Raw genomic sequence first — 14,508 nt, 5'->3', positions numbered from 1 at the left:
CTGTTCTGGACAGGCACAGTTGAGAGGATTAGAGCTCTCTTTCTCTAGTCAACTTCCTCACTTGAGGGGTGGAATCTCTACCCTACATGCAACAGCCTTATACTGGGCTGCTATCACACCTGGCCCAATCTGCTGCAAAAGCACAGGTTCCATACCCAAAGGGGCAATTCAAGATGATGAGGGGATGCCCCAGCTCCCAATCACCTCTCTTAAAGCAAGGGTATAGGCCAGAGAGAAGTGAGAAGTGAGCCACTATCCTTGTTCTTGTGCAGTGATTATAAGGTACTGCCTAGAAGGAGAGGCAAACTAGAGAAGCAAGACTCAAGAATGAAATACCTAATTACAATGATGGAAACAATAAGATCTTCATGGAAAGCAATCAATAAGGTGTTCACATCTCCATGATACAAGCAACAACCAAACACAAACAGCAGAGCAGTGAGAAGTTTACAGAGACAACTAGGAAAGGAATAACCAGACCACAGTAAAATCCAGGTGCAGGAAGGCTGCATGCAAGTGGTAGGCTGCACTAACTCAAGAACAATCAAAGCAGTTCATGGGTCAAGTGAAAATATTCCCAAAGCACACACAAATCTTTAACAAAAGTAGGATACCTCACTGTCACTAAGACTGAAGAAAAACCTTTCATCCAACAATGGATGAACAATAAGCTATTCTGCCCCAAGGCTAATACCTAGAAACCTGGGCTATAAAGCAAAACCACACACACCCCTGGCAATCTAGAGGATTGTGGGTATGCCCAAGGTTGTTCTCTCTCTGGCATAACTGGAAATGAAAAATTTAAGCTACTAGTTTCCATCTAAACCTGGGGCAAAAAAAATTACTTCAATTCTGATAATATTCCCAAGCAATTCACATATCTAAAAACAAGAATAAAAAATATAATTGACCAGATGGTATAAGCACAGACTTTAACCAAAAAAAAAAAAAAATGGGTTAATCTAATCAAGGGGTAAGCATGGGATAGCAAAGTTAAAAGAAAAATGAGAAAATAAATCTAAACATGGACATCACAGATTGTAAAGTTTGTCTCCTCACAGTATACAAAGTCAGGTCAGGCAACTCATAATAAGTGGTCAATCAAAGAACATCAATATTCCTCCATTTCCACGAGGGCATCAGCACATAGTCACTATCTACACTATCTTATCTAAAGTGTCAAATTTTCAACATATATTGTGCAATGTGCAAAGATACAGAAAACTGTGAACCTATAAGATGATAAACGAGTGCCAATACAAACGGATTTTAAAGGAGTCCAGATGTTGGATTTAGCAGATACAGATTTCAGACTAGTTATTTTAATATGTTCAAAAAAAAACTATTTATAAAGGATGAAAAAAAAGCAAGATTGCAATATCTCATCAAATAGAGATTATCAACAGATATATAGATGGTATCGAAATAGAAACTTCAGAATTAAAAAAAATACATAAATTTTGAAATGGAAAATAACCTGGAAGAAACCAATAATAGATTTGATCTGACCAGAATGAATCAAGCCAGGCATAGTGGTAAACTCCTATAACCCAAGTTCTTTGGGATTTGAGGTTAGAAGATAACAAATTTAAACCCAGCCTGGAAAAAAATAAGAAAAGCAGAGAAGAATACAAAGAAAAAGAAAGAATCAGAGATCTTAAAGACAGATATTTATAATTTGAAGAACATAATCTATTAAAGAAAAATAACAAAAAAGAACTGATACCATTAGGAAAAAAAAAAGAAGTGAAGAAATTTTTACAATATGTTGGTTAACTTCTTCCCTAATTTGAAGAAAAAACATTATTAATTTATAAATCAAAGAAGCTCAAAAACTCTAAGTAGGATAAATACAGTTACACTCCCAGAGACATTATAAGTAAAAATGTTGAAAAGCAAAGGGAAAATCTGAAAGAACCAAAAATAAATTACTTCTCAAGCAGAAGGAAATGCCCACAACACACAGAATCAAATGCTGACTTGTAAGAAACAAAAGTCAGAATGCAATGGAATTGAATATTCAACATGCTGAAAGTAAGAACCTATGACTTAAGAATCTTGTACCCAACAGTATTATCTTTAAAAAATGAGGTGAGGGGCTGGGGATGTGGCTCAAGTGGTAGTGCGCTAGGCTGGCATGCATGTGTGGCCCGGGTTCGTTCCTCAGCACCACATACAAACCAAGATGTTGTGTCCGCCGAAAACTAAGAAATATATTAAAAAGATTCTCTCTCTCTCTAAAAAAAAAAAAAAAAAAAGTAGGTGAAATTAAGATGTTCCAAAAAAAAAAAAAACAAAAACAAAAAAACTAATAAAATTTCTTCATCTCTTTTACAAATACTGAAGGTAGCACTTTAAGCTGAAAACAACACTAAACATTGCCATGGGGAGTGAGAAACTAAGGTAATAGAGACAGGCTGGATGACAATTTTAAGGCTCTGAAGTACATTAGTAAAGACAAAAAGTAGCAGGTAGTTGAGTTTGTACACTCCTAATGCTTTACCAAGTTAGAAACAGAGATACAAAGAAAATAAGCAAGATTCCAGTTAAATAATGTGAATTGGAGCATATAAAATAAAGAAAGAACTGTTAATGGGGGAGCTAACGAATAGAGACAAGTGGGGGATTAACAATCAGTGCTATGGTTTAGATTCTCTGTATGAACCCAATCAAGCAATGAAAAACCTATCAGTACAGCCTCACTCCTTATGTGCTTATCTCACACTGACAACCCAGGCTTAGAGGACGAAGAAAAGCAAGTTTTCTCTTCAGAAATATAAATCTATCTCCTGACCATTTCCCAGTTCCATATTCATACTTAGTCACACTCACCACATCCACACAGAGGCAGTCACAGGGATTAACTGCATGCACTCCAAAGCCAGAGAATGCTTGGGGATGAATCTCAATTTTCCCACTCACTAATGGGGAGAGTTAAGGAGGTTTCCTTTTCTCATCTGTAAAATAGAAACAAAAATATCTCCTACCCTATACAACTGTTTTGAGGATTAAAAGAATTAATATATGCAAAAGACCTGCCTAGAACAGTTTACATTTACCTTATGATTAATATTATTACTAGCATTTATATTATCATCACTATTCTAACAAGCATCTAAAAATTATCCAATACTGAGTTCATACCTTTTCTCCCAAATCATGCTCTCCATGTCCTCTCATTTTAGTAAATAGGACCTCTACTCTCCTGGTTGTTCCAGCTTAAACTCAGAATTTATTACTTCTCCCTTTCCTCACACTCAACACCAACAATCCTGTCAGTATGTTACAAATTCTAACAATTATATAATCCAAAAATACCTGCCCCATACTAAAATAACTGCATTCTGCACATCAAGGTACACTAATAGCCTTCTATCTCCTCATTTATATTTCACTCCCACCCTGTGACTGCAGTTACTTCTCCACACAATAAAGCTAAAACAGATGCCACTCCCTTGTGGCAACCTTGCCAGGAGTTTTCAATTAAATCTCAATTATTTTTACTTTGACCCAGACTACAAGGGTGCCCCCTAGCCTAGCAGGCCCTCCAAGGTCATCTGCCACCACCTACCCTCTTACTTACAGTGCTCTGAAGGATGATGTCAAGAGGGAACCAAGTTTTCCACTGGTGTGGGCATCAAGGTGGAGCAAAGTCTAGGGGCCTGGCCTGCTGCATCATGGCGGAGTGAAGTAGGGCAGCTAGGTGCAGGTGCAGGCCTGCAAGGCTTCACCCCCAGCCAAATGGACACAAAGGCACAGTTTCCTAGGCCTTCCCATCCTTGGTGCAGGGGGCCCCTCTGCCCTGGATCATTCTTCTGCCCTGCACCACCTCTAGGCCCCACCACACCTCCCCCACAGCCCTGAATTGCTGAAGCTGCAGAACGCCCCTCCCCTCCCCCCGCACAGCCCCTCCACCTCCACAAATAACTGCCCCATTCTAAAATAACTGCCATCTGCCCCCCCCAATGTATAGTAATAGCCTTCTATCTCCTCATTTATATTTCACTCCCACCCTGTGACTGCAGTTACTTCTCCACACAATAAAGCTAAAACAGATGCCACTCCCTTGTGGCAACCTTGCCAGGAGTTTTCAATTAAATCTCAATTATTTTTACTTTGACCCAGCCTACAAGGGGCCCACTAGCCTAGCAGGCCCTCCAAGGTCATCTGCCTCCACCTACCCCCTTACTTACAGTGCTCTGAAGGATGATGTCAAGAGGGAACCAAGTTTTCCAATGGTGTGGGCATCAAGGTGGAGCAAAGTCTAGGGGCCTGGCCTGCTGCATCATGGTGGAGTAAAGTAGGGCAGCCAGGTGCAGGTGCAGGCCTGCAAGGCTCCGCCCCCAGCCTAATGGACACAAAGGCACAGTTTCCTAGGCCTTCTCATCCTTGGTGCAGGGGGCCCCTCTGCCCTGGGCTATTCTTCTGCCCTGCACCACCTCTAGGGCCCACCACACCTCCCCCACAGCCCTGAATGGCTGAAGCTGCAGAACGCCCCTCCTGACCCCCCACACAGCCCCTCAACCTCCACCAATAACTGTCCCATTCTAAAATAACTGCGATTTCCCACCCCCAGATATAGTAATAGCCTTCTATCTCCTCATTTATATTTCACTCCCACCCTGTGACTGCAGTTAATTCTCCACACAATAAAGGTAAGACAGATGCCACTGCCTTGAGGCAACCTTGCCAGGAGTTTTCAATTAAATCTCAATTATTTTTACTTTGACACAGCCTACATGGGTGCCCCCTAGCCTAGCAGGCCCTCCAAGGCATCTGCCACCACCTACCCCGTTACTTACAGTGCTCTGAAGGATGATGTCAAAAGGAAAGATTATTTCCTCTGAGAAAGAAGCACATGCCAGTGAGTTGGCAGCTCGGATTGCTGAAAGAAACCTCAGTTATTTCAGGAAACAAAATGCGCGCAATAGACAAAAATTAACTGAGAAGGAGCTTAGATTTGAACTTGTAGAAAAAGATCCCTATCATGCACTGGATGTTTCCAACTCAGCAATGGGCAGAAAGCCTTTTCCAAATGGGCCCTCACCAATAGTTCAGCCTTCATTTGAAAGGAGACCTCCTCATTTTGAAAAGAGTGGTCCACTCACACTCTCACCTTTCACTCCAGTGGGAGGAGGAAGAGGGTCAAGGAGCCCGGGAGAATCCTCTGGACCATGGGACTAGCAGTAAAAGAAGAGAATCCAGCTGTAATAAGTTCACTGATTTGCAGAGAGCACCTTCTCAGACTGGGCCCCTCTCTCCTCCAGGGGAACAGGCCAGCAGGCTGATGATCCCTCCGCCAGGCCAACCATATTCTTCTGATCCATGTCTTCCTCTAGAAAGGCAAGATAGGTTTTACTCAAATTGTGGTAGACCATCGGCACCAGCAGAACACAGAATTCCTAATATGCCTCCTTTGGATAAATGGGATGGGCCTATGTCTTTACAAAGGCAATCCAGTAGAAAGGAGACCATTGTGGATCTCGGGGACTCTGATGTGCCTGATTCACCTCTCCATCTGAAAACCAAGCAACTGGCTCTGGCTCTGTGTTGGCACCTTTCCCTCCAGTCAGAGGTGCCTTGTTTCCAGTTGACCCAAGGAGTCACTTCATGAGAAGAGGACCTTTTTTTCCCTCCACCTCTCCCAGAAAACTTGTATGGGAACCTGGAGATCATTTTCCACCTGGCCCACCATCCACTCCATTTCCAATGCAAAATATCTATGCAGGGAGGGGGTTTTCCTCACAATCTTCCCCCAAGAGCTGGAATTCAGCCCTCTACACCCAAATTCTGAAAGTACAAGTGAGTTCCCTGAAGGGTTCCTTCCACCTGCAAATGAGCCTGTTACTCAACATCCAGAACCAAACAAGAAACCTCATGCTGTTGCTCTCTCTTCAAATGTAATTGGACTTATCTCTCATTTTTAGTTTTTAAGTAACTGCTTTTACTTCAGTAATTGCCTATACTTTGGCTCCAATTGAAGCTCAATGAAACTGTAATTCGTAAGATAGTATTTTGTAAATAAGATGGTTTATGTTGGAATCTTATGAGTAAATTATTCCTATTTTATTTTATTCCAGAGTACAGCATTTAATCTGATGAAGCCACTATTGCATAAACAAGAATGGGAGTTCTCGATACTTGTAATCTAGCTGATGGAAATATATTTTAAACTCCCAACAAAGAAGTGTATTTCTTATGACTGTAGCAATTGTGAAGTGACTTTAGGCTTAATGAAAAATTGTCACTGATTTACACACTGGTTGGGCATATCAGCTGGTTTTTCCATATCAGAATAACTAGAGCATGGGAGGACTAAAGCAGAGAACACAACAAAACATGTCACGGAAACAGGAGATCGCAACTACAAAGAAAAATGAAGACCTCTTTTTTATATTGGTTGCTTAAAACATTACATAGCTCTTAAGATATGATATTTCCTACATTAGATTCAAGTGAGTTATGAACTCCCAATTTTACCCCATATACACATTGCACAATCACATTGTTTACACATCCACATTTTTACAAGATACCATATTAGTAACTGTTGTATTCTGCTACCTTTTCTATCCTCTACTATCTCCCGTCTCCTGCCCTCCCATCTACTCTCTCTATCCCGTCTGCTGTAATTTCACGTTTGGGAATTGGAAACCACACTTTAAACTCACTATGCTCCCCTTTTTCCTTTCTGTCAAATTACTCATCATCTTCTTCTATTTCTCCTCCTCCTCCTCCTCTTCCTCCTCCTCTTTATACCTTTCATTCACTCATTATACTCATGCATTGGTTCATTCATTCCTTTCACATATGGTGTTGGGGATCCAACTCAGGACCTTTGAAAGTGTAAAGCCAGCACTCTAGTGCTGAGCCAAAACCCCAGCACCTGTCTTTTTGTTTTTGTGACTGTTTATGTGAAATTCAGAATTGCATTCTGGTATGGTTCACTTATATGTGGATTGACCTAGTCCTTGTTTTCTGGGAGAATTTTGAAAATATATATGAATTATTAGGAGATTGAAATGAAGAAACAAAGAGTAAATTCCCCAATTTCTTATTCTTGGATTCCATACTCTGACTCTGCCTACCTACTATAAAAACTTTTAAACTCTTACTCCCCATTTCTATATCATTGCCAACAAGTGAACATTCACTGCCCTACAACAAACCAGAGAACTCACATTGAAAAATGTTTCCCCAATAGAGACCAAGACAAAATACTTATTAAAAAAAGACCCTAGTTATGAATTAGAAGTCAAAGCTTTATTTGAGTGTTAAATGTGCTCTAATTATGTGTTTGTGTGTTTGTTGATGTGTGTGTGGGTGGGTGGGTGTGTGTGCTTGTGTGTAAAACATGCACTGAGGTGTAAAATAAATACAGGATTGCAAAGGCCTTCTTAAAAATAAGAAGCAGCTTTATCACATTTGAAGCCAAGGAAGAATCTGCCTGATACTTGACCTACAATTAATTGAAATGTGAAAAGTTCAGGCCTAGAAAAAAAAGCCAACATACATAATAAATGTAATCAGTCTGCCTCACCTGTTCTCAAATCAGTCCTTTAAATAAACCTAAATTGCCAGCATAAAACATCAGTTGCTCCAAATGAGTGGACGGATGTCCCCTGCCATGGGCTGTGTAAAATACATGGAGGATCCCGCAGTGATTGTTATATAGAATGACTTCTGCCTGAACGACTATTGGAGACTAGTTGCTGATATACTGTGGTTCTAATACCAGTAAACTAGAATGAAGATAATTTCAGGCTGTAAAGGAATAAATTGATTTTACTAATTGGTTTTTGGAAAACACTGCCATAAAAAATTATCAATATGTTCCTAAAGGCATCTACATGTCTCTCCACAGGGGTTTTACTTAATGCGGGAGGGGGTGAGGTCTGGATATTACTTAACTGTCCATTAGTAGGTAGAACAATCTAATGGGAATCACAGTGCACATACCGGTTTGAACTCAATCTAGGTAACATGGATTCATCTCTGTGTAATAGGCCTGCTTCTGAAAAACACAATGTAGAGCTCCAAAAGCAGAATGATACTTTCAGAATACCATGTGATGTTTGTAAATAGATAGACAGATAGATAAACAGAAATGAAAAATCTGAAAACGGTCTGGAAGTGTACATTTCAATAACTTACAATGTCAGTAGTGGTGGATTAATAGCAGATCAAGAAGACTGTATCTGCATGCGAAATGGTTCAATTTTCAAAGAGTTCTTAAAATGACAATGGACAAAAAAACCAAAGGGTTACAGTAAGTGTTGAGGAGTGACTTGGTAAAAGGAGCACAGAGGTGAGAAAGAATTAAGTAGAGTTTAATAGAACCAGGTATAATATCTGTACACATGACTCCATGAACAGGAGCAAAGGGGACACTTAAAGAAATCATAAGGACTAAGGAGAGATCAGGATTAGGGGTGCTTTTAGGAAGAGCTGAATAAAACAAAAGCATGCAATGGGCATAAAATGTGGAAGAAAAGGCCTCACAGGTGGTAAACTCATCCATCTCTCCCTGGTAGTTCAACTGCATGAATAACAGAGAGGCCAGCTAAGTGGGAAAGTACTTGAAACTCTGTTCATACAGACAACAGAAAGTGCCACCAGAGTAAAAAAAGGAAACCTAGTAAGGCAGCTTAGCCCCTTCCCCTTGGTGTTTTATGCCAGCTATCTTTCTTACTGTGCCTCTCTTCATCTACACTGATACATGTTAGGTCCAAAGTCAGTGACAAACATTGTTACATGTATTGATGAATCCTGCCAATTCCACAAAGCACAGCCATTTTACTTAGTGTTCTCAATACCTTCTTTTCGACTCTCATCTCGTTTGAAGAAACACTTTCAGAGGAAAGAAGTTCTCCCTAAGCCACATGTGTACTTGAGTAAACTATGAATTCAGTGCTATTTCACGGTGTTTGGGCTGATTCCTTCACATGGCCCGTAAAACCTAGAAAAGTGTCATGCACCAACAGGCAGTACATCTTCACTGAGTCCTGTTCTTTGCACACCAGGGACATCTTCTTGTCCATTTAATGGTCAGAAAAACAGTGTTACAGTGAGTATCCTTCTTAGTAGTAGGACTAAAGTGTTTTGGACTCGCATGTTCAGATACTGAAAAGGCTCAGGGAAGTCAACTTGAAAGCTGGTCATTCGATACAGGTGCTGGAGAGGAAAACAAACTACTCTCATTTGGCAACTTTTAGACAGTGATACAGCTCTGGCCATGTAAGTGTAAATAACAACAGGTCTAATCATGCATGGTGGCCTATGGCCTGGAACTTGCATGCTTACAAAACCAGTGATTACTAGTGAATCTTCTCCTTCGAACCTCATATGTAACTCATCAACAAGTCAATTGTTAACTTGGGAGGAAAACAGTATGTTGGGATGTCCTTTTTGTACATCAAGCTATGAACTCTTTGTCTTAACATCAACAATATAATACATGCTCTGGAGTTACATCCATTTCAGAGAGTCATATCCATCCTTCTCTTGGCTATATATTGATAAGGACCAGCCAGCTTCCTTAGATGTTTTCAAGCCCATGAAAAGTCCAAAAATAAAAAATCTTCTGAACGAAGAGTTTGAAGAATTTTCAACAAATACTAGTCTAGAAATGCTGACATGAAAACCAACTAAAGTTTTCAACGTCTTCTTTTTAGAAACATTAGCTGTGCCATGCTTTTCAAAAATGACTTAACATAACTGATTTAAGCCCATGTTAGCAACTCTTCTGAAATTACTTTGAATGTAGACTAATGTGAGAGTTTCTCTTTAGAGATAATTCAAATTACTTTCATAGGAAGTGGCAGTAGGTCTGGGGATGTTGTAGCTCAGTGGCAGTGACCTTGCCTAGCTTGTGGCTGGCCTGCCATGGACTTTCTCCCCAAACACTTGCAAGAAAAGAAAAGGGAGGGAAGGGAGAGAGAAAATTGGAAGGGAGGGAGGCAAAGTTGGAGGGATGAGGGAGGTAGAAAAGAAGGAAGAAGAAAAGGAGAAAAACCAGCAAGGGAAAAAGGAAGCAAGGAAGGAAGGAAATAGGTAGAGCACAAGGGCAGGGAAAGGACTGAGTCACTAAAACAAAAGGCAAGGGACACAAAGACCAATTTAGGCCATAAAAGCTGTTGGAACAGTTTAGACAGCTTTAGAATTTGAGTGACATCAAACTGAATGTTATTATGACTGGATGGAATCTTCCTACTAAGCCCCGCCTTGGCCTGGTCTAAACCAAATCAAGGGGTGGGTGGCATGGAGAGGAATTCTCTCTGGCTGGAGTGGGAGGGACCTAAACCTGTGGCACTTGAGGATGCACTGGGTAGGGAAGGGGAAAAGACTCGCCTGATGGACAGTTGAGCACAACAAGGCTCCTGGGAGCCCTTGATCATGGCTCCCACCGCCATACGCCCACCACCCGCCATATGATCAGCCCCTGAAAGGGATCACAGTGGTCTGCTCCGTTGCCTGGTGCAGGTTGGAGTTCCTGACCAAACACCTGAGTGTCCACAGCCTGTGTTGGCCTGCCTGGGCAGGCTCTGGTTGTGGTGGCAAGAGCCAAAGCCATCTTGGTGTGATGGAGGAGCCAAGGGCTGCCTCTCAGCCATACTAGTGGGTGGTTCTGGAAGAAGCTCCCAGGGTTGTGGCAGCATTTTCCAAAGACATGAAGCCAGGCCATCTTCCTTATGGCTTTCCTTGGGAGTTGGTGATGTGTACAGCTCTTGGATTTTTTGCTGTTCTCTCACTTTTCTGGAGAAGTTTTCAGTCGGTTAGTAGCAGGCGTTACGTGGAAAGAGAAAAAAAGCTGGCTCTAAATCTTGCTGGACTTATTGAAAACAAATGTGGACTTCTTGAAAAAGTTAGCCTTGTTGAAAACGAACATGAAGGCTTAGACTCATCTTTAAAAGATTGCAGGTTTGAGAAGGGTTCAAGGGAAGCACAACATCTGGAGGCAACCTATGAAATGCTGCATTGGTCCGAATCCAGCCATGGCTTTGAAATTCTCTTTCTAGAAGAGCTCAAAGCACAGAAACCTAAACATGGTCAACAGGATGAAAAGATGGCGCATCTATCAAGAAGGATACAGTCCCTCCAAGGTGAAGCTGAATCCCTCAGATCACAAATAGCTGAAGCTAAAACAAACTGGAGACTCTTTCAAGTGAATGAGGAAGAACTGAAGCTGGCAATCAAAGAGCTTTTGAATGAAGGATCAGAAGATCCCCAAACGCAGAGACCAACAATACAAGGAGAAGCTGAAGCACAGAGGGAACAAGGAGGTGTCCAATATAAAGCAAAAATCACATTAGAGGACTCTAAGTTTGCTGGAGAACAAGTTCAAAGGGACACAGAAAATCACATGGAGTCATTCTGAATGTACAAGTGAGTTCCATGAAGGGTTCCTTCCACCTGCAAATGAGCCTGTTACTCATCATCCAGAACGAAACAAGAAACCCCATGCTTTTGCTCTCTCATCAAATATAATTGGACTTATCTCTCATTTTTAGTTTTTAAGTAACTGCTTTTACTTCAGTCATTGACTATACATTGGCTCCAATTGAAGCTCAATGAAACTATAATTCTTAAGATAGTATTTTGTAAATAAAGATGGTTTACGTAGGAATCTTATGAGTAAATTATTCCTATTTTATTTTATTCCAGAGTACAGCCTTTAATCTGATGAAGCCACTATTACATAAACAAGAATGGGAGTTCTAGGTACTTGTAATTTAGCTGATGGAAATATATTTTAAACTCCCAACAAAGAAGTGTATTTAGTATGACTGTAGCAAATGTGAAGTGAATTTAGGCTTAATGAAAAGTTGTCACTGATTTACAGACTGGTTGGGCATATCAGCTAGTTTTTCCATATCAGAATAACTAGAGCATGGGAGGACTAAAGGAGAGAACACAGCGAAACATGTCACGGAAACAGGAGATCTCAACTACAAAGAAAAATGAAGACCTCTTTTTTATATTGGTTGCTTAAAACATTACATAGCTCTTGAGATATCATATTTCCTATATTAGATTCAAGTGAGTTATGAACTCCCATTTTTACCCCATATACACATTGCACAATCACATTGTTTACACATCCACATTTTTACAAGATGCCATATTAGTAACTGTTGTATTCTGCTACCTTTTCTATCCTCTACTATCCCCCCTCTCCTGCCCTCCCATCTTCTCTCTCTATCTCATCTGCTGTAATTTCACGTTTGGGAATTGGAAACCACCCTTTAAATTCACTCTGCTCCCCTTTTCCCCTTCTGTCAAATTACTCATCATCTTCTTCTATTTCTCCTCCTCCTCCTCCTCTTCCTCCTCCTCCTTATACCTTTCTTTCATTCATCATACACTCATGCCTTGGTTCATTCATTCCTTTCACATATGGTGTTGGGGATCCTACTCAGGACCTTGGAAAGTTCGAAGCCAGCACTCTAGTGCTGAGCCAAAACCCCAGCACCTGTCTTTTTGAATTTATGACTGTTTATATGAAATTCAGAATTGCATTCTGCTATGGTTCACTCATATGTGGATTGACCTAGTCCTTGTTTTCTGGGAGACTTTTGGAAAATATATATGAATTATTAGGAGATTGAAATGAAGAAACAAAGAGGAAATTCCCCAATTTCTTATTCTTAGATTCCATACTCTGACTCTGCCTACCAACTATAAATACTTTTAAACTCTTACTCCCCATTTCTATATCATTGCCAACCAGTGAACATTCACTGCCTTACAAAAAACCAGAGAACTCACATTGGAGAATGTTTCCCCAGTGGAGACCAAGACACAATACTTATTTAAAAAAATACCCTAGTTTTGAATTAGTTAAAGCTTTATTTGAGTGTTAAATGTGCTCTAATTATGTGTTTGTGTGTTTGTTGATGTGTGTGTGTGTGTGGGGGGGGGTGTGGGTGTGTGTGCTTGTGTGTAAAACATGCACTGATGTGTAAAGTAAATGGAGGATTGCAACGGCCTTCTAAAAATAAGAAGCAGCTTTTTCACATTTGAAGCCCAGTGAAGGGCTACCACTCCAGCGTGCCAGAACAGAGCAGAGAGTTGTTCAGGGGTTTCCTCCAACCCCACAGAAAGGTCAGCGTAAGAAAAGTTGGCAGAGGGGAAAGGAGATTGTTTATGACACTTTCTGAGAAAGTTAGTGTCATGTCCAAGAGTAGCCTTGCAAGACGAGGAGTTCTGGAAAGAGGAAAGCACAGAAAAAGCAACTAACTCTTCTTGAGTTCCGTCCAGCTGCAGCCAGCATCTGGCCTGTGGATATGAGCTACCATTGGTCCACCTTGCCTGAGCCACCCAACATCACCAATTGCTCCAGTAGGAGGAAGCTGTCCTGGTCCTCCTCCTCCCCCTCCGCTTCCTCACTGGCTTCCTCTTTCTCCTCCCTCCTGTATGGTATGACCCCGCTTTTGGGCCCCCAGAAGCTCTGCTGGTGGGTCAGCTGCCTTTGGGTTTGGCAGTTCACAACAGCTGAAGATGCAGAGCAGAGGCTGAAGCTGAGGCCTGGTCTGGGAGATGCAGAAGCCGGGTCGCCAGGGTTGTAGCACCTAGCCCCTGCGGCCCGGAAGCACCTGATTCTTGACTTACCAAGAATCATAGGTATTAAAGTTAAAGTATTAGGCTTTAACTTTAAAAAAAAATTAAAAAATAATCCTTATCAGATTTTAAAGATTATGTTTTAAAAAATCAAAACTAAATTAAACAGACAAAGCTGTATATCGAATAGCAAAACACTTGTAAAAAAATGTAAACCAAGAAGGACTTAAAACAAGATCAATAAAATTATTATTTCCAAAAAATATATATATAAAATATCTGTTACCAGACAAGGTTCTCACTAGGTTATGTAAATGAAATTCAAGTATGCTACACTTTTAGAAAACAAACCTAGAAAAAATAAAAAAGAAAAGGGAAATATAATCAGAAATACATGATTTAAAGGGAAAAATATCAACTGAAAAAACCCAAAGCACAAGTTACAAATCATGAAGAAAGGTATCTAATTCAGATAAAAGGTGTAATCCTCAATTGAGATACTGGCAATGAGTAACATTAAAAACACATTAAAACAAAAATAGACACATATAAAAATTTTATGGAAGTAATCATGGATAAAGTTAAACCTTTGCTCAGACAAAATAATAATTATAAAAAAGTTGAACAGCATGTTTAGCATCTTAAAATCACAGCATTAAAAGTATCTGTAACTAGCCAGATGCAGTGGCACATGCCTGTAATTACAGCAGCTTGGGAAGCAGAGGCAGGAGAATCCAGAGTTCAAAGCCAGCCTCAGGAAAAACCAGGTGGGAAGCAACTCAGTGAGACCCTGTCTCTAAGTATAATACAAAATAAGGCTGGGATGTGGCTCAGTGACCTAGTGCCCCTGAATTCAGTCTCTATACCCTGCCCCCAAAAAAGTATGACTTGACAAAAATCATGAAATAGTCCATCAAGACAACAATAAAAAGTACAACAGAAAATTAA

The sequence above is a fragment of the Callospermophilus lateralis genome, chromosome 14, assembly GCF_048772815.1.
Source record: "Callospermophilus lateralis isolate mCalLat2 chromosome 14, mCalLat2.hap1, whole genome shotgun sequence".
Taxonomy (NCBI): Eukaryota; Metazoa; Chordata; class Mammalia; order Rodentia; family Sciuridae; genus Callospermophilus; species Callospermophilus lateralis.
The sequence above is the reverse complement of the archived record's forward strand: the minus strand, read 5'-3'. Positions refer to the sequence as shown.